General features: G+C 48.4%; 38 non-coding genes across 38 annotated transcripts; 26 read left to right on the forward strand and 12 right to left on the reverse strand.

Moving 5' to 3' along the window:
* Positions 1-211: 211 nt before the first annotated feature.
* LOC149101640 (U2 spliceosomal RNA) lies at positions 212-403 on the forward strand. The gene has a single exon (XR_016202895.1). It is a non-coding gene; the product is annotated as a U2 spliceosomal RNA (small nuclear RNA).
* A 227-nt stretch (positions 404-630) lies between these two features.
* LOC149101641 (U1 spliceosomal RNA) lies at positions 631-794 on the forward strand. Its single transcript, XR_016202887.1, has one exon. It is a non-coding gene; the product is annotated as a U1 spliceosomal RNA (small nuclear RNA).
* Positions 795-1684: 890 nt separating this feature from the next.
* LOC149101642 (5S ribosomal RNA) lies at positions 1685-1803 on the reverse strand. Its single transcript, XR_016202880.1, has one exon. It is a non-coding gene; the product is annotated as a 5S ribosomal RNA (ribosomal RNA).
* Positions 1804-2253: 450 nt separating this feature from the next.
* On the forward strand, positions 2254-2445 carry LOC149101643 (U2 spliceosomal RNA). The gene has a single exon (XR_016202896.1). It is a non-coding gene; the product is annotated as a U2 spliceosomal RNA (small nuclear RNA).
* Positions 2446-2672: 227 nt separating this feature from the next.
* On the forward strand, positions 2673-2836 carry LOC149101644 (U1 spliceosomal RNA). Its single transcript, XR_016202898.1, has one exon. It is a non-coding gene; the product is annotated as a U1 spliceosomal RNA (small nuclear RNA).
* Positions 2837-3726: 890 nt separating this feature from the next.
* LOC149101645 (5S ribosomal RNA) lies at positions 3727-3845 on the reverse strand. Its single transcript, XR_016202881.1, has one exon. It is a non-coding gene; the product is annotated as a 5S ribosomal RNA (ribosomal RNA).
* A 450-nt stretch (positions 3846-4295) lies between these two features.
* On the forward strand, positions 4296-4487 carry LOC149101646 (U2 spliceosomal RNA). The gene has a single exon (XR_016202897.1). It is a non-coding gene; the product is annotated as a U2 spliceosomal RNA (small nuclear RNA).
* A 227-nt stretch (positions 4488-4714) lies between these two features.
* LOC149101647 (U1 spliceosomal RNA) lies at positions 4715-4878 on the forward strand. The gene has a single exon (XR_016202911.1). It is a non-coding gene; the product is annotated as a U1 spliceosomal RNA (small nuclear RNA).
* Positions 4879-5770: 892 nt separating this feature from the next.
* LOC149101648 (5S ribosomal RNA) lies at positions 5771-5889 on the reverse strand. The gene has a single exon (XR_016202882.1). It is a non-coding gene; the product is annotated as a 5S ribosomal RNA (ribosomal RNA).
* Positions 5890-6339: 450 nt separating this feature from the next.
* LOC149101649 (U2 spliceosomal RNA) lies at positions 6340-6531 on the forward strand. Its single transcript, XR_016202899.1, has one exon. It is a non-coding gene; the product is annotated as a U2 spliceosomal RNA (small nuclear RNA).
* Positions 6532-6758: 227 nt separating this feature from the next.
* Positions 6759-6922, forward strand: LOC149101650 (U1 spliceosomal RNA). Its single transcript, XR_016202866.1, has one exon. It is a non-coding gene; the product is annotated as a U1 spliceosomal RNA (small nuclear RNA).
* An 890-nt stretch (positions 6923-7812) lies between these two features.
* LOC149101651 (5S ribosomal RNA) lies at positions 7813-7931 on the reverse strand. The gene has a single exon (XR_016202883.1). It is a non-coding gene; the product is annotated as a 5S ribosomal RNA (ribosomal RNA).
* Positions 7932-8381: 450 nt separating this feature from the next.
* LOC149101652 (U2 spliceosomal RNA) lies at positions 8382-8573 on the forward strand. The gene has a single exon (XR_016202900.1). It is a non-coding gene; the product is annotated as a U2 spliceosomal RNA (small nuclear RNA).
* Positions 8574-8800: 227 nt separating this feature from the next.
* Positions 8801-8964, forward strand: LOC149101653 (U1 spliceosomal RNA). Its single transcript, XR_016202867.1, has one exon. It is a non-coding gene; the product is annotated as a U1 spliceosomal RNA (small nuclear RNA).
* An 890-nt stretch (positions 8965-9854) lies between these two features.
* On the reverse strand, positions 9855-9973 carry LOC149101654 (5S ribosomal RNA). The gene has a single exon (XR_016202884.1). It is a non-coding gene; the product is annotated as a 5S ribosomal RNA (ribosomal RNA).
* A 450-nt stretch (positions 9974-10423) lies between these two features.
* LOC149101655 (U2 spliceosomal RNA) lies at positions 10424-10615 on the forward strand. The gene has a single exon (XR_016202902.1). It is a non-coding gene; the product is annotated as a U2 spliceosomal RNA (small nuclear RNA).
* Positions 10616-10842: 227 nt separating this feature from the next.
* Positions 10843-11006, forward strand: LOC149101656 (U1 spliceosomal RNA). Its single transcript, XR_016202875.1, has one exon. It is a non-coding gene; the product is annotated as a U1 spliceosomal RNA (small nuclear RNA).
* Positions 11007-11895: 889 nt separating this feature from the next.
* On the reverse strand, positions 11896-12014 carry LOC149101657 (5S ribosomal RNA). The gene has a single exon (XR_016202885.1). It is a non-coding gene; the product is annotated as a 5S ribosomal RNA (ribosomal RNA).
* Positions 12015-12464: 450 nt separating this feature from the next.
* Positions 12465-12656, forward strand: LOC149101658 (U2 spliceosomal RNA). Its single transcript, XR_016202903.1, has one exon. It is a non-coding gene; the product is annotated as a U2 spliceosomal RNA (small nuclear RNA).
* A 227-nt stretch (positions 12657-12883) lies between these two features.
* LOC149101659 (U1 spliceosomal RNA) lies at positions 12884-13047 on the forward strand. Its single transcript, XR_016202868.1, has one exon. It is a non-coding gene; the product is annotated as a U1 spliceosomal RNA (small nuclear RNA).
* An 890-nt stretch (positions 13048-13937) lies between these two features.
* Positions 13938-14056, reverse strand: LOC149101660 (5S ribosomal RNA). The gene has a single exon (XR_016202886.1). It is a non-coding gene; the product is annotated as a 5S ribosomal RNA (ribosomal RNA).
* A 450-nt stretch (positions 14057-14506) lies between these two features.
* LOC149101661 (U2 spliceosomal RNA) lies at positions 14507-14699 on the forward strand. Its single transcript, XR_016202910.1, has one exon. It is a non-coding gene; the product is annotated as a U2 spliceosomal RNA (small nuclear RNA).
* A 227-nt stretch (positions 14700-14926) lies between these two features.
* Positions 14927-15090, forward strand: LOC149101662 (U1 spliceosomal RNA). Its single transcript, XR_016202869.1, has one exon. It is a non-coding gene; the product is annotated as a U1 spliceosomal RNA (small nuclear RNA).
* Positions 15091-15980: 890 nt separating this feature from the next.
* LOC149101663 (5S ribosomal RNA) lies at positions 15981-16099 on the reverse strand. The gene has a single exon (XR_016202888.1). It is a non-coding gene; the product is annotated as a 5S ribosomal RNA (ribosomal RNA).
* Positions 16100-16549: 450 nt separating this feature from the next.
* On the forward strand, positions 16550-16741 carry LOC149101664 (U2 spliceosomal RNA). Its single transcript, XR_016202904.1, has one exon. It is a non-coding gene; the product is annotated as a U2 spliceosomal RNA (small nuclear RNA).
* A 227-nt stretch (positions 16742-16968) lies between these two features.
* Positions 16969-17132, forward strand: LOC149101665 (U1 spliceosomal RNA). The gene has a single exon (XR_016202870.1). It is a non-coding gene; the product is annotated as a U1 spliceosomal RNA (small nuclear RNA).
* An 890-nt stretch (positions 17133-18022) lies between these two features.
* Positions 18023-18141, reverse strand: LOC149101666 (5S ribosomal RNA). Its single transcript, XR_016202889.1, has one exon. It is a non-coding gene; the product is annotated as a 5S ribosomal RNA (ribosomal RNA).
* A 450-nt stretch (positions 18142-18591) lies between these two features.
* LOC149101667 (U2 spliceosomal RNA) lies at positions 18592-18783 on the forward strand. The gene has a single exon (XR_016202905.1). It is a non-coding gene; the product is annotated as a U2 spliceosomal RNA (small nuclear RNA).
* A 227-nt stretch (positions 18784-19010) lies between these two features.
* On the forward strand, positions 19011-19174 carry LOC149101668 (U1 spliceosomal RNA). Its single transcript, XR_016202871.1, has one exon. It is a non-coding gene; the product is annotated as a U1 spliceosomal RNA (small nuclear RNA).
* Positions 19175-20064: 890 nt separating this feature from the next.
* LOC149101669 (5S ribosomal RNA) lies at positions 20065-20183 on the reverse strand. Its single transcript, XR_016202890.1, has one exon. It is a non-coding gene; the product is annotated as a 5S ribosomal RNA (ribosomal RNA).
* A 450-nt stretch (positions 20184-20633) lies between these two features.
* On the forward strand, positions 20634-20825 carry LOC149101670 (U2 spliceosomal RNA). The gene has a single exon (XR_016202906.1). It is a non-coding gene; the product is annotated as a U2 spliceosomal RNA (small nuclear RNA).
* A 227-nt stretch (positions 20826-21052) lies between these two features.
* On the forward strand, positions 21053-21216 carry LOC149101671 (U1 spliceosomal RNA). The gene has a single exon (XR_016202872.1). It is a non-coding gene; the product is annotated as a U1 spliceosomal RNA (small nuclear RNA).
* Positions 21217-22106: 890 nt separating this feature from the next.
* LOC149101672 (5S ribosomal RNA) lies at positions 22107-22225 on the reverse strand. The gene has a single exon (XR_016202891.1). It is a non-coding gene; the product is annotated as a 5S ribosomal RNA (ribosomal RNA).
* A 450-nt stretch (positions 22226-22675) lies between these two features.
* On the forward strand, positions 22676-22867 carry LOC149101673 (U2 spliceosomal RNA). Its single transcript, XR_016202908.1, has one exon. It is a non-coding gene; the product is annotated as a U2 spliceosomal RNA (small nuclear RNA).
* Positions 22868-23094: 227 nt separating this feature from the next.
* LOC149101674 (U1 spliceosomal RNA) lies at positions 23095-23258 on the forward strand. Its single transcript, XR_016202873.1, has one exon. It is a non-coding gene; the product is annotated as a U1 spliceosomal RNA (small nuclear RNA).
* Positions 23259-24148: 890 nt separating this feature from the next.
* On the reverse strand, positions 24149-24267 carry LOC149101675 (5S ribosomal RNA). The gene has a single exon (XR_016202892.1). It is a non-coding gene; the product is annotated as a 5S ribosomal RNA (ribosomal RNA).
* Positions 24268-24717: 450 nt separating this feature from the next.
* On the forward strand, positions 24718-24909 carry LOC149101676 (U2 spliceosomal RNA). The gene has a single exon (XR_016202909.1). It is a non-coding gene; the product is annotated as a U2 spliceosomal RNA (small nuclear RNA).
* A 228-nt stretch (positions 24910-25137) lies between these two features.
* On the forward strand, positions 25138-25301 carry LOC149101677 (U1 spliceosomal RNA). The gene has a single exon (XR_016202874.1). It is a non-coding gene; the product is annotated as a U1 spliceosomal RNA (small nuclear RNA).
* Positions 25302-25934: the final 633 nt, after the last annotated feature.

Genomic DNA, 25934 nt, shown 5'->3' on the forward strand with positions numbered 1-25934 from the left:
TGTTTGATCTCACTCACCCCTGGAGGCACGTTATCAACTTTGCTGCTGATTTTTGTGGACTTGTGTTGTAGAACAAGTGCGTCTACGACGGCAACTTGCTCCATGGCGTCGGCCTACAGTCGGCTCCAGGCCCCTCGGCGACAGCATATTGACCACCATATCTCAAAGGGGGAAACCCTGGACCACCCTCCTAGGGAAGGGAAGGTCCGGTATCGCTTCTCGGCCTTTTGGCTAAGATCAAGTGTAGTATCTGTTCTTATCAGCTTAATATCTGATACGCTGCTCATTGAGCAGCTCATATATTAAACTGATTTTTGGAACTGGGCTGTGGAAAAGAGGCTTGCCTCGTCCCAGCCACGGGTTGCCTCGGTATAGCACTACCTCCGAGTGCGGCCCACTTCCCCTCGGGGAAGAAACCTTCATTCAATCAAAGAAAGAAATCAAAGAAAGCCTCCTCCTGACACTAATGTCTGGCGTTTTTCTCTGTCGACAGGCACAGACTGAGGAGGGAAGCTACTCTAGAGCCGCCTAGAAGTGAGGCTGGAGGTTCTAGCACGCCCGCAAAGCACTACCACAAGGATATAGAGGTAAGGAGGTTTGCCTTTGACGGCCCCCGCGTCAAGAATTTTCATACTTACCTGACGCGGGAGGTACTGTGATCAAGGAGGCAGTCCTCTCAAGGCGAGGCCCTTTCATTGCACTTCGATCGGGTTGACCCTTGCGATTACCCCAAATGTGGGTAACTCGAGCGTATAATTTCTGGTAGTGGGGGCCTGCGTTCGCGCTCGCCCCCGAAAAAGTGCAAGTGTTGGCCCTGTGAATGGTGGATGGTTAATGATTGACGCTTTGCTTTGTTCGTCAGTTGGCCGGGCCGGGCTGGACGACTGGGCACAGTGAACAACGAAGGAACGTGTCAAGCAAGCAAGCCAAGGATTTCCAGCTGCAACTGAAAAGGCGAGTGCGCTGGAACTCGTGTTGTCATGCATCTATGTTGTACTGAACTGAAGAAGGTGGCTTTTCCGATTTGCGTTTGTTTCGGCAGGCGGTCAATCATTGACTCGATCCCCGCCAAGTTTGTCCTCGAAGTAACGTTCGTCGACTTACAGTATGGAAAGAGCAAAGGACAAGGAAAGTAACAGGAGAAGTGCTGGCCAAACCGTGAGTTGATTTCTACCTTACGATTGTTGTGTTGGTGGTTCGTTGACTAAACTAGACAACGGTCCGAGCCTCCGTCATTCTCCAAGTCAAGTCATGAATAGAATTGTTTTGACGGCTCGAATTCGTGTCGACCGTTAATATGCAACGGCTCGCGTGTGTTGTTTGCTTTGCCGTTGTTGATCGGGCGCATTTCTTTGGGAATTGGCGTAGTTTTCCGCACTTTTAGCTGCTTGAAAACCGTTCGGCAAGGCAGAATATCATTTTGCTTCGAATTATTTGATGTCACACACGCCAATTTGATGTCATAAATAACCGTTTCGCACGCGAACGTTAGCGCGCGAGACTTCGATTCTAATTTATCCCGCGATCATTTTAAGGGTACTTTTCATGTTTTCTAGCTATCTTTTGAGTCTCCTGAAATGTGTAAAAAGTTATTTGTGCTTTCCAGCCACTGGAATAGCCAAAGGTTGTAGTAAAAGAAAGAAAAAATGAACATATGCAAAATAAAACGGCCGAGAAAATGAAAAGTCTACAACACGGGGTATTCCCAGGCGGTCACCCATCCAAGTACTAACCCCGCCCGACAGGGCTTAACTTCGGTGATCGGACGAGAACCGGTGCTTTCCCTGTGGTATGGTCGTAGACAAGAGAAAGGGGTGAAAATTTAGTCTTTTAAACGAGCCACCAAAGCAAAAGCAAAGCAATAATAGCAACCAGCAATCTTTTAGCAGGCATTTCTTGACTTCTCTGCAAGTTGTATGCACGTGGAGAGCGAATGTTGATAACGTAGCCGTTTTTTTTTCTGCCTGTGTCTGTAGCGCTATCTTAGTAACGGAGTCATTACGGGTCTTTAACATGTTGCCTCGTTTTGGAGGGCAAAAAGGTGTTTGATCTCACTCACCCCTGGAGGCACGTTATCAACTTTGCTGCTGATTTTTGTGGACTTGTGTTGTAGAACAAGTGCGTCTACGACGGCAACTTGCTCCATGGCGTCGGCCTACAGTCGGCTCCAGGCCCCTCGGCGACAGCATATTGACCACCATATCTCAAAGGGGGAAACCCTGGACCACCCTCCTAGGGAAGGGAAGGTCCGGTATCGCTTCTCGGCCTTTTGGCTAAGATCAAGTGTAGTATCTGTTCTTATCAGCTTAATATCTGATACGCTGCTCATTGAGCAGCTCATATATTAAACTGATTTTTGGAACTGGGCTGTGGAAAAGAGGCTTGCCTCGTCCCAGCCACGGGTTGCCTCGGTATAGCACTACCTCCGAGTGCGGCCCACTTCCCCTCGGGGAAGAAACCTTCATTCAATCAAAGAAAGAAATCAAAGAAAGCCTCCTCCTGACACTAATGTCTGGCGTTTTTCTCTGTCGACAGGCACAGACTGAGGAGGGAAGCTACTCTAGAGCCGCCTAGAAGTGAGGCTGGAGGTTCTAGCACGCCCGCAAAGCACTACCACAAGGATATAGAGGTAAGGAGGTTTGCCTTTGACGGCCCCCGCGTCAAGAATTTTCATACTTACCTGACGCGGGAGGTACTGTGATCAAGGAGGCAGTCCTCTCAAGGCGAGGCCCTTTCATTGCACTTCGATCGGGTTGACCCTTGCGATTACCCCAAATGTGGGTAACTCGAGCGTATAATTTCTGGTAGTGGGGGCCTGCGTTCGCGCTCGCCCCCGAAAAAGTGCAAGTGTTGGCCCTGTGAATGGTGGATGGTTAATGATTGACGCTTTGCTTTGTTCGTCAGTTGGCCGGGCCGGGCTGGACGACTGGGCACAGTGAACAACGAAGGAACGTGTCAAGCAAGCAAGCCAAGGATTTCCAGCTGCAACTGAAAAGGCGAGTGCGCTGGAACTCGTGTTGTCATGCATCTATGTTGTACTGAACTGAAGAAGGTGGCTTTTCCGATTTGCGTTTGTTTCGGCAGGCGGTCAATCATTGACTCGATCCCCGCCAAGTTTGTCCTCGAAGTAACGTTCGTCGACTTACAGTATGGAAAGAGCAAAGGACAAGGAAAGTAACAGGAGAAGTGCTGGCCAAACCGTGAGTTGATTTCTACCTTACGATTGTTGTGTTGGTGGTTCGTTGACTAAACTAGACAACGGTCCGAGCCTCCGTCATTCTCCAAGTCAAGTCATGAATAGAATTGTTTTGACGGCTCGAATTCGTGTCGACCGTTAATATGCAACGGCTCGCGTGTGTTGTTTGCTTTGCCGTTGTTGATCGGGCGCATTTCTTTGGGAATTGGCGTAGTTTTCCGCACTTTTAGCTGCTTGAAAACCGTTCGGCAAGGCAGAATATCATTTTGCTTCGAATTATTTGATGTCACACACGCCAATTTGATGTCATAAATAACCGTTTCGCACGCGAACGTTAGCGCGCGAGACTTCGATTCTAATTTATCCCGCGATCATTTTAAGGGTACTTTTCATGTTTTCTAGCTATCTTTTGAGTCTCCTGAAATGTGTAAAAAGTTATTTGTGCTTTCCAGCCACTGGAATAGCCAAAGGTTGTAGTAAAAGAAAGAAAAAATGAACATATGCAAAATAAAACGGCCGAGAAAATGAAAAGTCTACAACACGGGGTATTCCCAGGCGGTCACCCATCCAAGTACTAACCCCGCCCGACAGGGCTTAACTTCGGTGATCGGACGAGAACCGGTGCTTTCCCTGTGGTATGGTCGTAGACAAGAGAAAGGGGTGAAAATTTAGTCTTTTAAACGAGCCACCAAAGCAAAAGCAAAGCAATAATAGCAACCAGCAATCTTTTAGCAGGCATTTCTTGACTTCTCTGCAAGTTGTATGCACGTGGAGAGCGAATGTTGATAACGTAGCCGTTTTTTTTTCTGCCTGTGTCTGTAGCGCTATCTTAGTAACGGAGTCATTACGGGTCTTTAACATGTTGCCTCGTTTTGGAGGGCAAAAAGGTGTTTGATCTCACTCACCCCTGGAGGCACGTTATCAACTTTGCTGCTGATTTTTGTGGACTTGTGTTGTAGAACAAGTGCGTCTACGACGGCAACTTGCTCCATGGCGTCGGCCTACAGTCGGCTCCAGGCCCCTCGGCGACAGCATATTGACCACCATATCTCAAAGGGGGAAACCCTGGACCACCCTCCTAGGGAAGGGAAGGTCCGGTATCGCTTCTCGGCCTTTTGGCTAAGATCAAGTGTAGTATCTGTTCTTATCAGCTTAATATCTGATACGCTGCTCATTGAGCAGCTCATATATTAAACTGATTTTTGGAACTGGGCTGTGGAAAAGAGGCTTGCCTCGTCCCAGCCACGGGTTGCCTCGGTATAGCACTACCTCCGAGTGCGGCCCACTTCCCCTCGGGGAAGAAACCTTCATTCAATCAAAGAAAGAAATCAAAGAAAGCCTCCTCCTGACACTAATGTCTGGCGTTTTTCTCTGTCGACAGGCACAGACTGAGGAGGGAAGCTACTCTAGAGCCGCCTAGAAGTGAGGCTGGAGGTTCTAGCACGCCCGCAAAGCACTACCACAAGGATATAGAGGTAAGGAGGTTTGCCTTTGACGGCCCCCGCGTCAAGAATTTTCATACTTACCTGACGCGGGAGGTACTGTGATCAAGGAGGCAGTCCTCTCAAGGCGAGGCCCTTTCATTGCACTTCGATCGGGTTGACCCTTGCGATTACCCCAAATGTGGGTAACTCGAGCGTATAATTTCTGGTAGTGGGGGCCTGCGTTCGCGCTCGCCCCCGAAAAAGTGCAAGTGTTGGCCCTGTGAATGGTGGATGGTTAATGATTGACGCTTTGCTTTGTTCGTCAGTTGGCCGGGCCGGGCTGGACGACTGGGCACAGTGAACAACGAAGGAACGTGTCAAGCAAGCAAGCCAAGGATTTCCAGCTGCAACTGAAAAGGCGAGTGCGCTGGAACTCGTGTTGTCATGCATCTATGTTGTACTGAACTGAAGAAGGTGGCTTTTCCGATTTGCGTTTGTTTCGGCAGGCGGTCAATCATTGACTCGATCCCCGCCAAGTTTGTCCTCGAAGTAACGTTCGTCGACTTACAGTATGGAAAGAGCAAAGGACAAGGAAAGTAACAGGAGAAGTGCTGGCCAAACCGTGAGTTGATTTCTACCTTACGATTGTTGTGTTGGTGGTTCGTTGACTAAACTAGACAACGGTCCGAGCCTCCGTCATTCTCCAAGTCAAGTCATGAATAGAATTGTTTTGACGGCTCGAATTCGTGTCGACCGTTAATATGCAACGGCTCGCGTGTGTTGTTTGCTTTGCCGTTGTTGATCGGGCGCATTTCTTTGGGAATTGGCGTAGTTTTCCGCACTTTTAGCTGCTTGAAAACCGTTCGGCAAGGCAGAATATCATTTTGCTTCGAATTATTTGATGTCACACACACGCCAATTTGATGTCATAAATAACCGTTTCGCACGCGAACGTTAGCGCGCGAGACTTCGATTCTAATTTATCCCGCGATCATTTTAAGGGTACTTTTCATGTTTTCTAGCTATCTTTTGAGTCTCCTGAAATGTGTAAAAAGTTATTTGTGCTTTCCAGCCACTGGAATAGCCAAAGGTTGTAGTAAAAGAAAGAAAAAATGAACATATGCAAAATAAAACGGCCGAGAAAATGAAAAGTCTACAACACGGGGTATTCCCAGGCGGTCACCCATCCAAGTACTAACCCCGCCCGACAGGGCTTAACTTCGGTGATCGGACGAGAACCGGTGCTTTCCCTGTGGTATGGTCGTAGACAAGAGAAAGGGGTGAAAATTTAGTCTTTTAAACGAGCCACCAAAGCAAAAGCAAAGCAATAATAGCAACCAGCAATCTTTTAGCAGGCATTTCTTGACTTCTCTGCAAGTTGTATGCACGTGGAGAGCGAATGTTGATAACGTAGCCGTTTTTTTTTCTGCCTGTGTCTGTAGCGCTATCTTAGTAACGGAGTCATTACGGGTCTTTAACATGTTGCCTCGTTTTGGAGGGCAAAAAGGTGTTTGATCTCACTCACCCCTGGAGGCACGTTATCAACTTTGCTGCTGATTTTTGTGGACTTGTGTTGTAGAACAAGTGCGTCTACGACGGCAACTTGCTCCATGGCGTCGGCCTACAGTCGGCTCCAGGCCCCTCGGCGACAGCATATTGACCACCATATCTCAAAGGGGGAAACCCTGGACCACCCTCCTAGGGAAGGGAAGGTCCGGTATCGCTTCTCGGCCTTTTGGCTAAGATCAAGTGTAGTATCTGTTCTTATCAGCTTAATATCTGATACGCTGCTCATTGAGCAGCTCATATATTAAACTGATTTTTGGAACTGGGCTGTGGAAAAGAGGCTTGCCTCGTCCCAGCCACGGGTTGCCTCGGTATAGCACTACCTCCGAGTGCGGCCCACTTCCCCTCGGGGAAGAAACCTTCATTCAATCAAAGAAAGAAATCAAAGAAAGCCTCCTCCTGACACTAATGTCTGGCGTTTTTCTCTGTCGACAGGCACAGACTGAGGAGGGAAGCTACTCTAGAGCCGCCTAGAAGTGAGGCTGGAGGTTCTAGCACGCCCGCAAAGCACTACCACAAGGATATAGAGGTAAGGAGGTTTGCCTTTGACGGCCCCCGCGTCAAGAATTTTCATACTTACCTGACGCGGGAGGTACTGTGATCAAGGAGGCAGTCCTCTCAAGGCGAGGCCCTTTCATTGCACTTCGATCGGGTTGACCCTTGCGATTACCCCAAATGTGGGTAACTCGAGCGTATAATTTCTGGTAGTGGGGGCCTGCGTTCGCGCTCGCCCCCGAAAAAGTGCAAGTGTTGGCCCTGTGAATGGTGGATGGTTAATGATTGACGCTTTGCTTTGTTCGTCAGTTGGCCGGGCCGGGCTGGACGACTGGGCACAGTGAACAACGAAGGAACGTGTCAAGCAAGCAAGCCAAGGATTTCCAGCTGCAACTGAAAAGGCGAGTGCGCTGGAACTCGTGTTGTCATGCATCTATGTTGTACTGAACTGAAGAAGGTGGCTTTTCCGATTTGCGTTTGTTTCGGCAGGCGGTCAATCATTGACTCGATCCCCGCCAAGTTTGTCCTCGAAGTAACGTTCGTCGACTTACAGTATGGAAAGAGCAAAGGACAAGGAAAGTAACAGGAGAAGTGCTGGCCAAACCGTGAGTTGATTTCTACCTTACGATTGTTGTGTTGGTGGTTCGTTGACTAAACTAGACAACGGTCCGAGCCTCCGTCATTCTCCAAGTCAAGTCATGAATAGAATTGTTTTGACGGCTCGAATTCGTGTCGACCGTTAATATGCAACGGCTCGCGTGTGTTGTTTGCTTTGCCGTTGTTGATCGGGCGCATTTCTTTGGGAATTGGCGTAGTTTTCCGCACTTTTAGCTGCTTGAAAACCGTTCGGCAAGGCAGAATATCATTTTGCTTCGAATTATTTGATGTCACACACGCCAATTTGATGTCATAAATAACCGTTTCGCACGCGAACGTTAGCGCGCGAGACTTCGATTCTAATTTATCCCGCGATCATTTTAAGGGTACTTTTCATGTTTTCTAGCTATCTTTTGAGTCTCCTGAAATGTGTAAAAAGTTATTTGTGCTTTCCAGCCACTGGAATAGCCAAAGGTTGTAGTAAAAGAAAGAAAAAATGAACATATGCAAAATAAAACGGCCGAGAAAATGAAAAGTCTACAACACGGGGTATTCCCAGGCGGTCACCCATCCAAGTACTAACCCCGCCCGACAGGGCTTAACTTCGGTGATCGGACGAGAACCGGTGCTTTCCCTGTGGTATGGTCGTAGACAAGAGAAAGGGGTGAAAATTTAGTCTTTTAAACGAGCCACCAAAGCAAAAGCAAAGCAATAATAGCAACCAGCAATCTTTTAGCAGGCATTTCTTGACTTCTCTGCAAGTTGTATGCACGTGGAGAGCGAATGTTGATAACGTAGCCGTTTTTTTTTCTGCCTGTGTCTGTAGCGCTATCTTAGTAACGGAGTCATTACGGGTCTTTAACATGTTGCCTCGTTTTGGAGGGCAAAAAGGTGTTTGATCTCACTCACCCCTGGAGGCACGTTATCAACTTTGCTGCTGATTTTTGTGGACTTGTGTTGTAGAACAAGTGCGTCTACGACGGCAACTTGCTCCATGGCGTCGGCCTACAGTCGGCTCCAGGCCCCTCGGCGACAGCATATTGACCACCATATCTCAAAGGGGGAAACCCTGGACCACCCTCCTAGGGAAGGGAAGGTCCGGTATCGCTTCTCGGCCTTTTGGCTAAGATCAAGTGTAGTATCTGTTCTTATCAGCTTAATATCTGATACGCTGCTCATTGAGCAGCTCATATATTAAACTGATTTTTGGAACTGGGCTGTGGAAAAGAGGCTTGCCTCGTCCCAGCCACGGGTTGCCTCGGTATAGCACTACCTCCGAGTGCGGCCCACTTCCCCTCGGGGAAGAAACCTTCATTCAATCAAAGAAAGAAATCAAAGAAAGCCTCCTCCTGACACTAATGTCTGGCGTTTTTCTCTGTCGACAGGCACAGACTGAGGAGGGAAGCTACTCTAGAGCCGCCTAGAAGTGAGGCTGGAGGTTCTAGCACGCCCGCAAAGCACTACCACAAGGATATAGAGGTAAGGAGGTTTGCCTTTGACGGCCCCCGCGTCAAGAATTTTCATACTTACCTGACGCGGGAGGTACTGTGATCAAGGAGGCAGTCCTCTCAAGGCGAGGCCCTTTCATTGCACTTCGATCGGGTTGACCCTTGCGATTACCCCAAATGTGGGTAACTCGAGCGTATAATTTCTGGTAGTGGGGGCCTGCGTTCGCGCTCGCCCCCGAAAAAGTGCAAGTGTTGGCCCTGTGAATGGTGGATGGTTAATGATTGACGCTTTGCTTTGTTCGTCAGTTGGCCGGGCCGGGCTGGACGACTGGGCACAGTGAACAACGAAGGAACGTGTCAAGCAAGCAAGCCAAGGATTTCCAGCTGCAACTGAAAAGGCGAGTGCGCTGGAACTCGTGTTGTCATGCATCTATGTTGTACTGAACTGAAGAAGGTGGCTTTTCCGATTTGCGTTTGTTTCGGCAGGCGGTCAATCATTGACTCGATCCCCGCCAAGTTTGTCCTCGAAGTAACGTTCGTCGACTTACAGTATGGAAAGAGCAAAGGACAAGGAAAGTAACAGGAGAAGTGCTGGCCAAACCGTGAGTTGATTTCTACCTTACGATTGTTGTGTTGGTGGTTCGTTGACTAAACTAGACAACGGTCCGAGCCTCCGTCATTCTCCAAGTCAAGTCATGAATAGAATTGTTTTGACGGCTCGAATTCGTGTCGACCGTTAATATGCAACGGCTCGCGTGTGTTGTTTGCTTTGCCGTTGTTGATCGGGCGCATTTCTTTGGGAATTGGCGTAGTTTTCCGCACTTTTAGCTGCTTGAAAACCGTTCGGCAAGGCAGAATATCATTTTGCTTCGAATTATTTGATGTCACACACGCCAATTTGATGTCATAAATAACCGTTTCGCACGCGAACGTTAGCGCGCGAGACTTCGATTCTAATTTATCCCGCGATCATTTTAAGGGTACTTTTCATGTTTTCTAGCTATCTTTTGAGTCTCCTGAAATGTGTAAAAAGTTATTTGTGCTTTCCAGCCACTGGAATAGCCAAAGGTTGTAGTAAAAGAAAGAAAAAATGAACATATGCAAAATAAAACGGCCGAGAAAATGAAAAGTCTACAACACGGGGTATTCCCAGGCGGTCACCCATCCAAGTACTAACCCCGCCCGACAGGGCTTAACTTCGGTGATCGGACGAGAACCGGTGCTTTCCCTGTGGTATGGTCGTAGACAAGAGAAAGGGGTGAAAATTTAGTCTTTTAAACGAGCCACCAAAGCAAAAGCAAAGCAATAATAGCAACCAGCAATCTTTTAGCAGGCATTTCTTGACTTCTCTGCAAGTTGTATGCACGTGGAGAGCGAATGTTGATAACGTAGCCGTTTTTTTTTCTGCCTGTGTCTGTAGCGCTATCTTAGTAACGGAGTCATTACGGGTCTTTAACATGTTGCCTCGTTTTGGAGGGCAAAAAGGTGTTTGATCTCACTCACCCCTGGAGGCACGTTATCAACTTTGCTGCTGATTTTTGTGGACTTGTGTTGTAGAACAAGTGCGTCTACGACGGCAACTTGCTCCATGGCGTCGGCCTACAGTCGGCTCCAGGCCCCTCGGCGACAGCATATTGACCACCATATCTCAAAGGGGGAAACCCTGGACCACCCTCCTAGGGAAGGGAAGGTCCGGTATCGCTTCTCGGCCTTTTGGCTAAGATCAAGTGTAGTATCTGTTCTTATCAGCTTAATATCTGATACGCTGCTCATTGAGCAGCTCATATATTAAACTGATTTTTGGAACTGGGCTGTGGAAAAGAGGCTTGCCTCGTCCCAGCCACGGGTTGCCTCGGTATAGCACTACCTCCGAGTGCGGCCCACTTCCCCTCGGGGAAGAAACCTTCATTCAATCAAAGAAAGAAATCAAAGAAAGCCTCCTCCTGACACTAATGTCTGGCGTTTTTCTCTGTCGACAGGCACAGACTGAGGAGGGAAGCTACTCTAGAGCCGCCTAGAAGTGAGGCTGGAGGTTCTAGCACGCCCGCAAAGCACTACCACAAGGATATAGAGGTAAGGAGGTTTGCCTTTGACGGCCCCCGCGTCAAGAATTTTCATACTTACCTGACGCGGGAGGTACTGTGATCAAGGAGGCAGTCCTCTCAAGGCGAGGCCCTTTCATTGCACTTCGATCGGGTTGACCCTTGCGATTACCCCAAATGTGGGTAACTCGAGCGTATAATTTCTGGTAGTGGGGGCCTGCGTTCGCGCTCGCCCCGAAAAAGTGCAAGTGTTGGCCCTGTGAATGGTGGATGGTTAATGATTGACGCTTTGCTTTGTTCGTCAGTTGGCCGGGCCGGGCTGGACGACTGGGCACAGTGAACAACGAAGGAACGTGTCAAGCAAGCAAGCCAAGGATTTCCAGCTGCAACTGAAAAGGCGAGTGCGCTGGAACTCGTGTTGTCATGCATCTATGTTGTACTGAACTGAAGAAGGTGGCTTTTCCGATTTGCGTTTGTTTCGGCAGGCGGTCAATCATTGACTCGATCCCCGCCAAGTTTGTCCTCGAAGTAACGTTCGTCGACTTACAGTATGGAAAGAGCAAAGGACAAGGAAAGTAACAGGAGAAGTGCTGGCCAAACCGTGAGTTGATTTCTACCTTACGATTGTTGTGTTGGTGGTTCGTTGACTAAACTAGACAACGGTCCGAGCCTCCGTCATTCTCCAAGTCAAGTCATGAATAGAATTGTTTTGACGGCTCGAATTCGTGTCGACCGTTAATATGCAACGGCTCGCGTGTGTTGTTTGCTTTGCCGTTGTTGATCGGGCGCATTTCTTTGGGAATTGGCGTAGTTTTCCGCACTTTTAGCTGCTTGAAAACCGTTCGGCAAGGCAGAATATCATTTTGCTTCGAATTATTTGATGTCACACACGCCAATTTGATGTCATAAATAACCGTTTCGCACGCGAACGTTAGCGCGCGAGACTTCGATTCTAATTTATCCCGCGATCATTTTAAGGGTACTTTTCATGTTTTCTAGCTATCTTTTGAGTCTCCTGAAATGTGTAAAAAGTTATTTGTGCTTTCCAGCCACTGGAATAGCCAAAGGTTGTAGTAAAAGAAAGAAAAAATGAACATATGCAAAATAAAACGGCCGAGAAAATGAAAAGTCTACAACACGGGGTATTCCCAGGCGGTCACCCATCCAAGTACTAACCCCGCCCGACAGGGCTTAACTTCGGTGATCGGACGAGAACCGGTGCTTTCCCTGTGGTATGGTCGTAGACAAGAGAAAGGGGTGAAAATTTAGTCTTTTAAACGAGCCACCAAAGCAAAAGCAAAGCAATAATAGCAACCAGCAATCTTTTAGCAGGCATTTCTTGACTTCTCTGCAAGTTGTATGCACGTGGAGAGCGAATGTTGATAACGTAGCCGTTTTTTTTTCTGCCTGTGTCTGTAGCGCTATCTTAGTAACGGAGTCATTACGGGTCTTTAACATGTTGCCTCGTTTTGGAGGGCAAAAAGGTGTTTGATCTCACTCACCCCTGGAGGCACGTTATCAACTTTGCTGCTGATTTTTGTGGACTTGTGTTGTAGAACAAGTGCGTCTACGACGGCAACTTGCTCCATGGCGTCGGCCTACAGTCGGCTCCAGGCCCCTCGGCGACAGCATATTGACCACCATATCTCAAAGGGGGAAACCCTGGACCACCCTCCTAGGGAAGGGAAGGTCCGGTATCGCTTCTCGGCCTTTTGGCTAAGATCAAGTGTAGTATCTGTTCTTATCAGCTTAATATCTGATACGCTGCTCATTGAGCAGCTCATATATTAAACTGATTTTTGGAACTGGGCTGTGGAAAAGAGGCTTGCCTCGTCCCAGCCACGGGTTGCCTCGGTATAGCACTACCTCCGAGTGCGGCCCACTTCCCCTCGGGGAAGAAACCTTCATTCAATCAAAGAAAGAAATCAAAGAAAGCCTCCTCCTGACACTAATGTCTGGCGTTTTTCTCTGTCGACAGGCACAGACTGAGGAGGGAAGCTACTCTAGAGCCGCCTAGAAGTGAGGCTGGAGGTTCTAGCACGCCCGCAAAGCACTACCACAAGGATATAGAGGTAAGGAGGTTTGCCTTTGACGGCCCCCGCGTCAAGAATTTTCATACTTACCTGACGCGGGAGGTACTGTGATCAAGGAGGCAGTCCTCTCAAGGCGAGGCCCTTTCATTGCACTTCGATCGGGTTGACCCTTGCGATTACCCCAAATGTGGGTAACTCGAGCGTATAATTTCTGGTAGTGGGGGCCTGCGTTCGCGCTCGCCCCCGAAAAAGTGCAAGTGTTGGCCCTGTGAATGGTGGATGGTTAATGATTGACGCTTTGCTTTGTTCGTCAGTTGGCCGGGCCGGGCTGGACGACTGGGCACAGTGAACAACGAAGGAACGTGTCAAGCAAGCAAGCCAAGGATTTCCAGCTGCAACTGAAAAGGCGAGTGCGCTGGAACTCGTGTTGTCATGCATCTATGTTGTACTGAACTGAAGAAGGTGGCTTTTCCGATTTGCGTTTGTTTCGGCAGGCGGTCAATCATTGACTCGATCCCCGCCAAGTTTGTCCTCGAAGTAACGTTCGTCGACTTACAGTATGGAAAGAGCAAAGGACAAGGAAAGTAACAGGAGAAGTGCTGGCCAAACCGTGAGTTGATTTCTACCTTACGATTGTTGTGTTGGTGGTTCGTTGACTAAACTAGACAACGGTCCGAGCCTCCGTCATTCTCCAAGTCAAGTCATGAATAGAATTGTTTTGACGGCTCGAATTCGTGTCGACCGTTAATATGCAACGGCTCGCGTGTGTTGTTTGCTTTGCCGTTGTTGATCGGGCGCATTTCTTTGGGAATTGGCGTAGTTTTCCGCACTTTTAGCTGCTTGAAAACCGTTCGGCAAGGCAGAATATCATTTTGCTTCGAATTATTTGATGTCACACACGCCAATTTGATGTCATAAATAACCGTTTCGCACGCGAACGTTAGCGCGCGAGACTTCGATTCTAATTTATCCCGCGATCATTTTAAGGGTACTTTTCATGTTTTCTAGCTATCTTTTGAGTCTCCTGAAATGTGTAAAAAGTTATTTGTGCTTTCCAGCCACTGGAATAGCCAAAGGTTGTAGTAAAAGAAAGAAAAAATGAACATATGCAAAATAAAACGGCCGAGAAAATGAAAAGTCTACAACACGGGGTATTCCCAGGCGGTCACCCATCCAAGTACTAACCCCGCCCGACAGGGCTTAACTTCGGTGATCGGACGAGAACCGGTGCTTTCCCTGTGGTATGGTCGTAGACAAGAGAAAGGGGTGAAAATTTAGTCTTTTAAACGAGCCACCAAAGCAAAAGCAAAGCAATAATAGCAACCAGCAATCTTTTAGCAGGCATTTCTTGACTTCTCTGCAAGTTGTATGCACGTGGAGAGCGAATGTTGATAACGTAGCCGTTTTTTTTTCTGCCTGTGTCTGTAGCGCTATCTTAGTAACGGAGTCATTACGGGTCTTTAACATGTTGCCTCGTTTTGGAGGGCAAAAAGGTGTTTGATCTCACTCACCCCTGGAGGCACGTTATCAACTTTGCTGCTGATTTTTGTGGACTTGTGTTGTAGAACAAGTGCGTCTACGACGGCAACTTGCTCCATGGCGTCGGCCTACAGTCGGCTCCAGGCCCCTCGGCGACAGCATATTGACCACCATATCTCAAAGGGGGAAACCCTGGACCACCCTCCTAGGGAAGGGAAGGTCCGGTATCGCTTCTCGGCCTTTTGGCTAAGATCAAGTGTAGTATCTGTTCTTATCAGCTTAATATCTGATACGCTGCTCATTGAGCAGCTCATATATTAAACCTGATTTTTGGAACTGGGCTGTGGAAAAGAGGCTTGCCTCGTCCCAGCCACGGGTTGCCTCGGTATAGCACTACCTCCGAGTGCGGCCCACTTCCCCTCGGGGAAGAAACCTTCATTCAATCAAAGAAAGAAATCAAAGAAAGCCTCCTCCTGACACTAATGTCTGGCGTTTTTCTCTGTCGACAGGCACAGACTGAGGAGGGAAGCTACTCTAGAGCCGCCTAGAAGTGAGGCTGGAGGTTCTAGCACGCCCGCAAAGCACTACCACAAGGATATAGAGGTAAGGAGGTTTGCCTTTGACGGCCCCCGCGTCAAGAATTTTCATACTTACCTGACGCGGGAGGTACTGTGATCAAGGAGGCAGTCCTCTCAAGGCGAGGCCCTTTCATTGCACTTCGATCGGGTTGACCCTTGCGATTACCCCAAATGTGGGTAACTCGAGCGTATAATTTCTGGTAGTGGGGGCCTGCGTTCGCGCTCGCCCCCGAAAAAGTGCAAGTGTTGGCCCTGTGAATGGTGGATGGTTAATGATTGACGCTTTGCTTTGTTCGTCAGTTGGCCGGGCCGGGCTGGACGACTGGGCACAGTGAACAACGAAGGAACGTGTCAAGCAAGCAAGCCAAGGATTTCCAGCTGCAACTGAAAAGGCGAGTGCGCTGGAACTCGTGTTGTCATGCATCTATGTTGTACTGAACTGAAGAAGGTGGCTTTTCCGATTTGCGTTTGTTTCGGCAGGCGGTCAATCATTGACTCGATCCCCGCCAAGTTTGTCCTCGAAGTAACGTTCGTCGACTTACAGTATGGAAAGAGCAAAGGACAAGGAAAGTAACAGGAGAAGTGCTGGCCAAACCGTGAGTTGATTTCTACCTTACGATTGTTGTGTTGGTGGTTCGTTGACTAAACTAGACAACGGTCCGAGCCTCCGTCATTCTCCAAGTCAAGTCATGAATAGAATTGTTTTGACGGCTCGAATTCGTGTCGACCGTTAATATGCAACGGCTCGCGTGTGTTGTTTGCTTTGCCGTTGTTGATCGGGCGCATTTCTTTGGGAATTGGCGTAGTTTTCCGCACTTTTAGCTGCTTGAAAACCGTTCGGCAAGGCAGAATATCATTTTGCTTCGAATTATTTGATGTCACACACGCCAATTTGATGTCATAAATAACCGTTTCGCACGCGAACGTTAGCGCGCGAGACTTCGATTCTAATTTATCCCGCGATCATTTTAAGGGTACTTTTCATGTTTTCTAGCTATCTTTTGAGTCTCCTGAAATGTGTAAAAAGTTATTTGTGCTTTCCAGCCACTGGAATAGCCAAAGGTTGTAGTAAAAGAAAGAAAAAATGAACATATGCAAAATAAAACGGCCGAGAAAATGAAAAGTCTACAACACGGGGTATTCCCAGGCGGTCACCCATCCAAGTACTAACCCCGCCCGACAGGGCTTAACTTCGGTGATCGGACGAGAACCGGTGCTTTCCCTGTGGTATGGTCGTAGACAAGAGAAAGGGGTGAAAATTTAGTCTTTTAAACGAGCCACCAAAGCAAAAGCAAAGCAATAATAGCAACCAGCAATCTTTTAGCAGGCATTTCTTGACTTCTCTGCAAGTTGTATGCACGTGGAGAGCGAATGTTGATAACGTAGCCGTTTTTTTTTCTGCCTGTGTCTGTAGCGCTATCTTAGTAACGGAGTCATTACGGGTCTTTAACATGTTGCCTCGTTTTGGAGGGCAAAAAGGTGTTTGATCTCACTCACCCCTGGAGGCACGTTATCAACTTTGCTGCTGATTTTTGTGGACTTGTGTTGTAGAACAAGTGCGTCTACGACGGCAACTTGCTCCATGGCGTCGGCCTACAGTCGGCTCCAGGCCCCTCGGCGACAGCATATTGACCACCATATCTCAAAGGGGGAAACCCTGGACCACCCTCCTAGGGAAGGGAAGGTCCGGTATCGCTTCTCGGCCTTTTGGCTAAGATCAAGTGTAGTATCTGTTCTTATCAGCTTAATATCTGATACGCTGCTCATTGAGCAGCTCATATATTAAACTGATTTTTGGAACTGGGCTGTGGAAAAGAGGCTTGCCTCGTCCCAGCCACGGGTTGCCTCGGTATAGCACTACCTCCGAGTGCGGCCCACTTCCCCTCGGGGAAGAAACCTTCATTCAATCAAAGAAAGAAATCAAAGAAAGCCTCCTCCTGACACTAATGTCTGGCGTTTTTCTCTGTCGACAGGCACAGACTGAGGAGGGAAGCTACTCTAGAGCCGCCTAGAAGTGAGGCTGGAGGTTCTAGCACGCCCGCAAAGCACTACCACAAGGATATAGAGGTAAGGAGGTTTGCCTTTGACGGCCCCCGCGTCAAGAATTTTCATACTTACCTGACGCGGGAGGTACTGTGATCAAGGAGGCAGTCCTCTCAAGGCGAGGCCCTTTCATTGCACTTCGATCGGGTTGACCCTTGCGATTACCCCAAATGTGGGTAACTCGAGCGTATAATTTCTGGTAGTGGGGGCCTGCGTTCGCGCTCGCCCCCGAAAAAGTGCAAGTGTTGGCCCTGTGAATGGTGGATGGTTAATGATTGACGCTTTGCTTTGTTCGTCAGTTGGCCGGGCCGGGCTGGACGACTGGGCACAGTGAACAACGAAGGAACGTGTCAAGCAAGCAAGCCAAGGATTTCCAGCTGCAACTGAAAAGGCGAGTGCGCTGGAACTCGTGTTGTCATGCATCTATGTTGTACTGAACTGAAGAAGGTGGCTTTTCCGATTTGCGTTTGTTTCGGCAGGCGGTCAATCATTGACTCGATCCCCGCCAAGTTTGTCCTCGAAGTAACGTTCGTCGACTTACAGTATGGAAAGAGCAAAGGACAAGGAAAGTAACAGGAGAAGTGCTGGCCAAACCGTGAGTTGATTTCTACCTTACGATTGTTGTGTTGGTGGTTCGTTGACTAAACTAGACAACGGTCCGAGCCTCCGTCATTCTCCAAGTCAAGTCATGAATAGAATTGTTTTGACGGCTCGAATTCGTGTCGACCGTTAATATGCAACGGCTCGCGTGTGTTGTTTGCTTTGCCGTTGTTGATCGGGCGCATTTCTTTGGGAATTGGCGTAGTTTTCCGCACTTTTAGCTGCTTGAAAACCGTTCGGCAAGGCAGAATATCATTTTGCTTCGAATTATTTGATGTCACACACGCCAATTTGATGTCATAAATAACCGTTTCGCACGCGAACGTTAGCGCGCGAGACTTCGATTCTAATTTATCCCGCGATCATTTTAAGGGTACTTTTCATGTTTTCTAGCTATCTTTTGAGTCTCCTGAAATGTGTAAAAAGTTATTTGTGCTTTCCAGCCACTGGAATAGCCAAAGGTTGTAGTAAAAGAAAGAAAAAATGAACATATGCAAAATAAAACGGCCGAGAAAATGAAAAGTCTACAACACGGGGTATTCCCAGGCGGTCACCCATCCAAGTACTAACCCCGCCCGACAGGGCTTAACTTCGGTGATCGGACGAGAACCGGTGCTTTCCCTGTGGTATGGTCGTAGACAAGAGAAAGGGGTGAAAATTTAGTCTTTTAAACGAGCCACCAAAGCAAAAGCAAAGCAATAATAGCAACCAGCAATCTTTTAGCAGGCATTTCTTGACTTCTCTGCAAGTTGTATGCACGTGGAGAGCGAATGTTGATAACGTAGCCGTTTTTTTTTCTGCCTGTGTCTGTAGCGCTATCTTAGTAACGGAGTCATTACGGGTCTTTAACATGTTGCCTCGTTTTGGAGGGCAAAAAGGTGTTTGATCTCACTCACCCCTGGAGGCACGTTATCAACTTTGCTGCTGATTTTTGTGGACTTGTGTTGTAGAACAAGTGCGTCTACGACGGCAACTTGCTCCATGGCGTCGGCCTACAGTCGGCTCCAGGCCCCTCGGCGACAGCATATTGACCACCATATCTCAAAGGGGGAAACCCTGGACCACCCTCCTAGGGAAGGGAAGGTCCGGTATCGCTTCTCGGCCTTTTGGCTAAGATCAAGTGTAGTATCTGTTCTTATCAGCTTAATATCTGATACGCTGCTCATTGAGCAGCTCATATATTAAACTGATTTTTGGAACTGGGCTGTGGAAAAGAGGCTTGCCTCGTCCCAGCCACGGGTTGCCTCGGTATAGCACTACCTCCGAGTGCGGCCCACTTCCCCTCGGGGAAGAAACCTTCATTCAATCAAAGAAAGAAATCAAAGAAAGCCTCCTCCTGACACTAATGTCTGGCGTTTTTCTCTGTCGACAGGCACAGACTGAGGAGGGAAGCTACTCTAGAGCCGCCTAGAAGTGAGGCTGGAGGTTCTAGCACGCCCGCAAAGCACTACCACAAGGATATAGAGGTAAGGAGGTTTGCCTTTGACGGCCCCCGCGTCAAGAATTTTCATACTTACCTGACGCGGGAGGTACTGTGATCAAGGAGGCAGTCCTCTCAAGGCGAGGCCCTTTCATTGCACTTCGATCGGGTTGACCCTTGCGATTACCCCAAATGTGGGTAACTCGAGCGTATAATTTCTGGTAGTGGGGGCCTGCGTTCGCGCTCGCCCCCGAAAAAGTGCAAGTGTTGGCCCTGTGAATGGTGGATGGTTAATGATTGACGCTTTGCTTTGTTCGTCAGTTGGCCGGGCCGGGCTGGACGACTGGGCACAGTGAACAACGAAGGAACGTGTCAAGCAAGCAAGCCAAGGATTTCCAGCTGCAACTGAAAAGGCGAGTGCGCTGGAACTCGTGTTGTCATGCATCTATGTTGTACTGAACTGAAGAAGGTGGCTTTTCCGATTTGCGTTTGTTTCGGCAGGCGGTCAATCATTGACTCGATCCCCGCCAAGTTTGTCCTCGAAGTAACGTTCGTCGACTTACAGTATGGAAAGAGCAAAGGACAAGGAAAGTAACAGGAGAAGTGCTGGCCAAACCGTGAGTTGATTTCTACCTTACGATTGTTGTGTTGGTGGTTCGTTGACTAAACTAGACAACGGTCCGAGCCTCCGTCATTCTCCAAGTCAAGTCATGAATAGAATTGTTTTGACGGCTCGAATTCGTGTCGACCGTTAATATGCAACGGCTCGCGTGTGTTGTTTGCTTTGCCGTTGTTGATCGGGCGCATTTCTTTGGGAATTGGCGTAGTTTTCCGCACTTTTAGCTGCTTGAAAACCGTTCGGCAAGGCAGAATATCATTTTGCTTCGAATTATTTGATGTCACACACGCCAATTTGATGTCATAAATAACCGTTTCGCACGCGAACGTTAGCGCGCGAGACTTCGATTCTAATTTATCCCGCGATCATTTTAAGGGTACTTTTCATGTTTTCTAGCTATCTTTTGAGTCTCCTGAAATGTGTAAAAAGTTATTTGTGCTTTCCAGCCACTGGAATAGCCAAAGGTTGTAGTAAAAGAAAGAAAAAATGAACATATGCAAAATAAAACGGCCGAGAAAATGAAAAGTCTACAACACGGGGTATTCCCAGGCGGTCACCCATCCAAGTACTAACCCCGCCCGACAGGGCTTAACTTCGGTGATCGGACGAGAACCGGTGCTTTCCCTGTGGTATGGTCGTAGACAAGAGAAAGGGGTGAAAATTTAGTCTTTTAAACGAGCCACCAAAGCAAAAGCAAAGCAATAATAGCAACCAGCAATCTTTTAGCAGGCATTTCTTGACTTCTCTGCAAGTTGTATGCACGTGGAGAGCGAATGTTGATAACGTAGCCGTTTTTTTTTCTGCCTGTGTCTGTAGCGCTATCTTAGTAACGGAGTCATTACGGGTCTTTAACATGTTGCCTCGTTTTGGAGGGCAAAAAGGTGTTTGATCTCACTCACCCCTGGAGGCACGTTATCAACTTTGCTGCTGATTTTTGTGGACTTGTGTTGTAGAACAAGTGCGTCTACGACGGCAACTTGCTCCATGGCGTCGGCCTACAGTCGGCTCCAGGCCCCTCGGCGACAGCATATTGACCACCATATCTCAAAGGGGGAAACCCTGGACCACCCTCCTAGGGAAGGGAAGGTCCGGTATCGCTTCTCGGCCTTTTGGCTAAGATCAAGTGTAGTATCTGTTCTTATCAGCTTAATATCTGATACGCTGCTCATTGAGCAGCTCATATATTAAACTGATTTTTGGAACTGGGCTGTGGAAAAGAGGCTTGCCTCGTCCCAGCCACGGGTTGCCTCGGTATAGCACTACCTCCGAGTGCGGCCCACTTCCCCTCGGGGAAGAAACCTTCATTCAATCAAAGAAAGAAATCAAAGAAAGCCTCCTCCTGACACTAATGTCTGGCGTTTTTCTCTGTCGACAGGCACAGACTGAGGAGGGAAGCTACTCTAGAGCCGCCTAGAAGTGAGGCTGGAGGTTCTAGCACGCCCGCAAAGCACTACCACAAGGATATAGAGGTAAGGAGGTTTGCCTTTGACGGCCCCCGCGTCAAGAATTTTCATACTTACCTGACGCGGGAGGTACTGTGATCAAGGAGGCAGTCCTCTCAAGGCGAGGCCCTTTCATTGCACTTCGATCGGGTTGACCCTTGCGATTACCCCAAATGTGGGTAACTCGAGCGTATAATTTCTGGTAGTGGGGGCCTGCGTTCGCGCTCGCCCCCGAAAAAGTGCAAGTGTTGGCCCTGTGAATGGTGGATGGTTAATGATTGACGCTTTGCTTTGTTCGTCAGTTGGCCGGGCCGGGCTGGACGACTGGGCACAGTGAACAACGAAGGAACGTGTCAAGCAAGCAAGCCAAGGATTTCCAGCTGCAACTGAAAAGGCGAGTGCGCTGGAACTCGTGTTGTCATGCATCTATGTTGTACTGAACTGAAGAAGGTGGCTTTTCCGATTTGCGTTTGTTTCGGCAGGCGGTCAATCATTGACTCGATCCCCGCCAAGTTTGTCCTCGAAGTAACGTTCGTCGACTTACAGTATGGAAAGAGCAAAGGACAAGGAAAGTAACAGGAGAAGTGCTGGCCAAACCGTGAGTTGATTTCTACCTTACGATTGTTGTGTTGGTGGTTCGTTGACTAAACTAGACAACGGTCCGAGCCTCCGTCATTCTCCAAGTCAAGTCATGAATAGAATTGTTTTGACGGCTCGAATTCGTGTCGACCGTTAATATGCAACGGCTCGCGTGTGTTGTTTGCTTTGCCGTTGTTGATCGGGCGCATTTCTTTGGGAATTGGCGTAGTTTTCCGCACTTTTAGCTGCTTGAAAACCGTTCGGCAAGGCAGAATATCATTTTGCTTCGAATTATTTGATGTCACACACGCCAATTTGATGTCATAAATAACCGTTTCGCACGCGAACGTTAGCGCGCGAGACTTCGATTCTAATTTATCCCGCGATCATTTTAAGGGTACTTTTCATGTTTTCTAGCTATCTTTTGAGTCTCCTGAAATGTGTAAAAAGTTATTTGTGCTTTCCAGCCACTGGAATAGCCAAAGGTTGTAGTAAAAGAAAGAAAAAATGAACATATGCAAAATAAAACGGCCGAGAAAATGAAAAGTCTACAACACGGGGTATTCCCAGGCGGTCACCCATCCAAGTACTAACCCCGCCCGACAGGGCTTAACTTCGGTGATCGGACGAGAACCGGTGCTTTCCCTGTGGTATGGTCGTAGACAAGAGAAAGGGGTGAAAATTTAGTCTTTTAAACGAGCCACCAAAGCAAAAGCAAAGCAATAATAGCAACCAGCAATCTTTTAGCAGGCATTTCTTGACTTCTCTGCAAGTTGTATGCACGTGGAGAGCGAATGTTGATAACGTAGCCGTTTTTTTTTCTGCCTGTGTCTGTAGCGCTATCTTAGTAACGGAGTCATTACGGGTCTTTAACATGTTGCCTCGTTTTGGAGGGCAAAAAGGTGTTTGATCTCACTCACCCCTGGAGGCACGTTATCAACTTTGCTGCTGATTTTTGTGGACTTGTGTTGTAGAACAAGTGCGTCTACGACGGCAACTTGCTCCATGGCGTCGGCCTACAGTCGGCTCCAGGCCCCTCGGCGACAGCATATTGACCACCATATCTCAAAGGGGGAAACCCTGGACCACCCTCCTAGGGAAGGGAAGGTCCGGTATCGCTTCTCGGCCTTTTGGCTAAGATCAAGTGTAGTATCTGTTCTTATCAGCTTAATATCTGATACGCTGCTCATTGAGCAGCTCATATATTAAACTGATTTTTGGAACTGGGCTGTGGAAAAGAGGCTTGCCTCGTCCCAGCCACGGGTTGCCTCGGTATAGCACTACCTCCGAGTGCGGCCCACTTCCCCTCGGGGAAGAAACCTTCATTCAATCAAAGAAAGAAATCAAAGAAAGCCTCCTCCTGACACTAATGTCTGGCGTTTTTCTCTGTCGACAGGCACAGACTGAGGAGGGAAGCTACTCTAGAGCCGCCTAGAAGTGAGGCTGGAGGTTCTAGCACGCCCGCAAAGCACTACCACAAGGATATAGAGGTAAGGAGGTTTGCCTTTGACGGCCCCCGCGTCAAGAATTTTCATACTTACCTGACGCGGGAGGTACTGTGATCAAGGAGGCAGTCCTCTCAAGGCGAGGCCCTTTCATTGCACTTCGATCGGGTTGACCCTTGCGATTACCCCAAATGTGGGTAACTCGAGCGTATAATTTCTGGTAGTGGGGGCCTGCGTTCGCGCTCGCCCCCGAAAAAGTGCAAGTGTTGGCCCTGTGAATGGTGGATGGTTAATGATTGACGCTTTGCTTTGTTCGTCAGTTGGCCGGGCCGGGCTGGACGACTGGGCACAGTGAACAACGAAGGAACGTGTCAAGCAAGCAAGCCAAGGATTTCCAGCTGCAACTGAAAAGGCGAGTGCGCTGGAACTCGTGTTGTCATGCATCTATGTTGTACTGAACTGAAGAAGGTGGCTTTTCCGATTTGCGTTTGTTTCGGCAGGCGGTCAATCATTGACTCGATCCCCGCCAAGTTTGTCCTCGAAGTAACGTTCGTCGACTTACAGTATGGAAAGAGCAAAGGACAAGGAAAGTAACAGGAGAAGTGCTGGCCAAACCGTGAGTTGATTTCTACCTTACGATTGTTGTGTTGGTGGTTCGTTGACTAAACTAGACAACGGTCCGAGCCTCCGTCATTCTCCAAGTCAAGTCATGAATAGAATTGTTTTGACGGCTCGAATTCGTGTCGACCGTTAATATGCAACGGCTCGCGTGTGTTGTTTGCTTTGCCGTTGTTGATCGGGCGCATTTCTTTGGGAATTGGCGTAGTTTTCCGCACTTTTAGCTGCTTGAAAACCGTTCGGCAAGGCAGAATATCATTTTGCTTCGAATTATTTGATGTCACACACGCCAATTTGATGTCATAAATAACCGTTTCGCACGCGAACGTTAGCGCGCGAGACTTCGATTCTAATTTATCCCGCGATCATTTTAAGGGTACTTTTCATGTTTTCTAGCTATCTTTTGAGTCTCCTGAAATGTGTAAAAAGTTATTTGTGCTTTCCAGCCACTGGAATAGCCAAAGGTTGTAGTAAAAGAAAGAAAAAATGAACATATGCAAAATAAAACGGCCGAGAAAATGAAAAGTCTACAACACGGGGTATTCCCAGGCGGTCACCCATCCAAGTACTAACCCCGCCCGACAGGGCTTAACTTCGGTGATCGGACGAGAACCGGTGCTTTCCCTGTGGTATGGTCGTAGACAAGAGAAAGGGGTGAAAATTTAGTCTTTTAAACGAGCCACCAAAGCAAAAGCAAAGCAATAATAGCAACCAGCAATCTTTTAGCAGGCATTTCTTGACTTCTCTGCAAGTTGTATGCACGTGGAGAGCGAATGTTGATAACGTAGCCGTTTTTTTTTCTGCCTGTGTCTGTAGCGCTATCTTAGTAACGGAGTCATTACGGGTCTTTAACATGTTGCCTCGTTTTGGAGGGCAAAAAGGTGTTTGATCTCACTCACCCCTGGAGGCACGTTATCAACTTTGCTGCTGATTTTTGTGGACTTGTGTTGTAGAACAAGTGCGTCTACGACGGCAACTTGCTCCATGGCGTCGGCCTACAGTCGGCTCCAGGCCCCTCGGCGACAGCATATTGACCACCATATCTCAAAGGGGGAAACCCTGGACCACCCTCCTAGGGAAGGGAAGGTCCGGTATCGCTTCTCGGCCTTTTGGCTAAGATCAAGTGTAGTATCTGTTCTTATCAGCTTAATATCTGATACGCTGCTCATTGAGCAGCTCATATATTAAACTGATTTTTGGAACTGGGCTGTGGAAAAGAGGCTTGCCTCGTCCCAGCCACGGGTTGCCTCGGTATAGCACTACCTCCGAGTGCGGCCCACTTCCCCTCGGGGAAGAAACCTTCATTCAATCAAAGAAAGAAATCAAAGAAAGCCTCCTCCTGACACTAATGTCTGGCGTTTTTTCTCTGTCGACAGGCACAGACTGAGGAGGGAAGCTACTCTAGAGCCGCCTAGAAGTGAGGCTGGAGGTTCTAGCACGCCCGCAAAGCACTACCACAAGGATATAGAGGTAAGGAGGTTTGCCTTTGACGGCCCCCGCGTCAAGAATTTTCATACTTACCTGACGCGGGAGGTACTGTGATCAAGGAGGCAGTCCTCTCAAGGCGAGGCCCTTTCATTGCACTTCGATCGGGTTGACCCTTGCGATTACCCCAAATGTGGGTAACTCGAGCGTATAATTTCTGGTAGTGGGGGCCTGCGTTCGCGCTCGCCCCCGAAAAAGTGCAAGTGTTGGCCCTGTGAATGGTGGATGGTTAATGATTGACGCTTTGCTTTGTTCGTCAGTTGGCCGGGCCGGGCTGGACGACTGGGCACAGTGAACAACGAAGGAACGTGTCAAGCAAGCAAGCCAAGGATTTCCAGCTGCAACTGAAAAGGCGAGTGCGCTGGAACTCGTGTTGTCATGCATCTATGTTGTACTGAACTGAAGAAGGTGGCTTTTCCGATTTGCGTTTGTTTCGGCAGGCGGTCAATCATTGACTCGATCCCCGCCAAGTTTGTCCTCGAAGTAACGTTCGTCGACTTACAGTATGGAAAGAGCAAAGGACAAGGAAAGTAACAGGAGAAGTGCTGGCCAAACCGTGAGTTGATTTCTACCTTACGATTGTTGTGTTGGTGGTTCGTTGACTAAACTAGACAACGGTCCGAGCCTCCGTCATTCTCCAAGTCAAGTCATGAATAGAATTGTTTTGACGGCTCGAATTCGTGTCGACCGTTAATATGCAACGGCTCGCGTGTGTTGTTTGCTTTGCCGTTGTTGATCGGGCGCATTTCTTTGGGAATTGGCGTAGTTTTCCGCACTTTTAGCTGCTTGAAAACCGTTCGGCAAGGCAGAATATCATTTTGCTTC

This window comes from Orbicella faveolata, unplaced genomic scaffold, assembly GCF_042242905.1.
Source record: "Orbicella faveolata isolate gen_17 unplaced genomic scaffold, um_ofav_v1 contig_37, whole genome shotgun sequence".
NCBI classification, from domain to species: domain Eukaryota; kingdom Metazoa; phylum Cnidaria; class Anthozoa; order Scleractinia; family Merulinidae; genus Orbicella; species Orbicella faveolata.